The sequence below is a fragment of the Pleurodeles waltl genome, chromosome 12 (assembly GCF_031143425.1).
Source record: "Pleurodeles waltl isolate 20211129_DDA chromosome 12, aPleWal1.hap1.20221129, whole genome shotgun sequence".
Lineage (NCBI taxonomy): Eukaryota > Metazoa > Chordata > Amphibia > Caudata > Salamandridae > Pleurodeles > Pleurodeles waltl.
In genome coordinates this window covers 6,487,146-6,488,812 of record NC_090451.1, presented here as the reverse complement: position 1 = coordinate 6,488,812, position 1,667 = coordinate 6,487,146, and the positions used below count along the sequence as shown (strand labels likewise).

At 43.9% G+C, this 1,667-nt stretch overlaps 1 non-coding gene across 1 annotated transcript; it reads left to right on the top strand.

Annotated features, from left to right (window-relative positions):
• The first annotated feature begins 923 nt into the window (after window positions 1–923).
• Window positions 924–997, top strand: TRNAI-AAU (transfer RNA isoleucine (anticodon AAU)). The gene has a single exon. It is a non-coding gene; the product is annotated as a tRNA-Ile (tRNA).
• Window positions 998–1,667: the final 670 nt, after the last annotated feature.

Here is a 1,667-nt window from a genome sequence, read left to right as displayed (position 1 = left end):
CCAGACAGGTTTGCTGGAATCTGTTGCGAGGATTCAGGAGCATCCAGGTATATTAGTGTGCACTTAGACCAGTGGTCTTCAAACTCTTTAATGCCGCATCCACCCAATGAAAAAAAAAAAAATTGGTGCCTCCCCTCTGAATTGTCCACAATTCTTCTTTTAAATTGACACTGTTTAAATATGTCTAGACCTATTTAAACATTGCAGTTAAGTTCTGTTACTGTTTTAAAAATGCAATCAAATACATGACACCAAATATACTATTCTGGTCAGGCCTGCCCTACCAACCAATTGCAGCGTCATGCTCTGCTGAGTAAACTGATCTCACGACAGTGAGGAATGCACAGGCCGGGTGGTGCCCGGCACACAAAAGCGCGCCTTCTTGTGTTGTACGTCTCTTCGCGCAAATGCAAACTCAGATTTCCTGCACTGTGGTCGGCAGGAGAGACATGGGAAGGCGCAGTAGGGAAGGCTTGAGCAACGAACCGTTGGCTATGTTTTGTTGTTATTTTGTTGACATGAGCTCAAGTAATTTGAAGCAGAAGGAACGGCCAGACCTAAAAAAAATTCTCTTACCTCCAACGCCGAATAACCACTATAATTATAATATCTCAAAAGCAGCTGGCCTTGTAAACTTAATGACCAAGCAAGCCGATGCATTTTGGGTTTTGTTGTAAGAGAATAAAAATACTATCCATCCTTTCCTTTTTTTCCGGCAACAAGCGATGTTACAAAGATATCACAGCACACAGTGAAATTGAGTGAAAGAAGAGGCACTGAGGCTGGCGAGCAGCACTCCACAGCTCTTGTTATTGTAATCCAGACAGGGGGCGGAAGGAGAAAAGTATGAAGGAATTGCGATAGTGAGACCAACTCTTCTATCTATCTGCATTACATGGAAAAAGGATATCTTTAGTACTCATGGCCGGTTAGCTCAGTTGGTTAGAGCGTGGTGCTAATAACGACAAGGTCGTGGGTTCGATCCCCGTACGGGCCAGGTTGCATTTTTTCTCTCAACTAAACTCTTTTTTTCTCATTTAATCAAGCTCTTATAAATCCATACACTCTGTTGCTCCAGTATACGTTCACTTTCCATTAGCCCTTCTTTTGCCACTACTGACCAAAGCTCAAGCCGGCAGCGCCAGTAGAACAACACAAGTGCAATGGATTGTCTCTCCAAGATGGAGACACTGCCTCAGACTATGTCTCGTGAGAGGTGGAGGGAGACCAAGAGCTGATTATTAGATGCGTGGGGATAAGAGGAACATAACTCAGGTGAACAGATTCTGGATAGTGATGCTATAGCTAGGATCAGCAACGTTACAGGGGAAAGGATAGGAAAATAATTAGGTGACAGAAGTATAGAAGTGGCTACAAGGGGGTGTGTCTCTTAAGAGGGCCGAAAGATACACTGAAGGCGAAGGTGAAGTGAAAGAAGAAAGAAAGATCAAAGGAAGTCGACAGTGATTGAGAGAAAACTCACAAAGGCAAATTGAGCAAAAGACAAGGCCTGGGGAGTTAGACTACTTCAATGCAAATTTACGCCGCAGATGAGCATGACAACTGACCCTTGTACAGTGGTGCTGAAACAATTTTCAGTGTGGGGGTGCTGCCATCAAAGGGCTTCTGAAAATCCAGGAATCATACAAAGAACTAGTCCTGCGGAA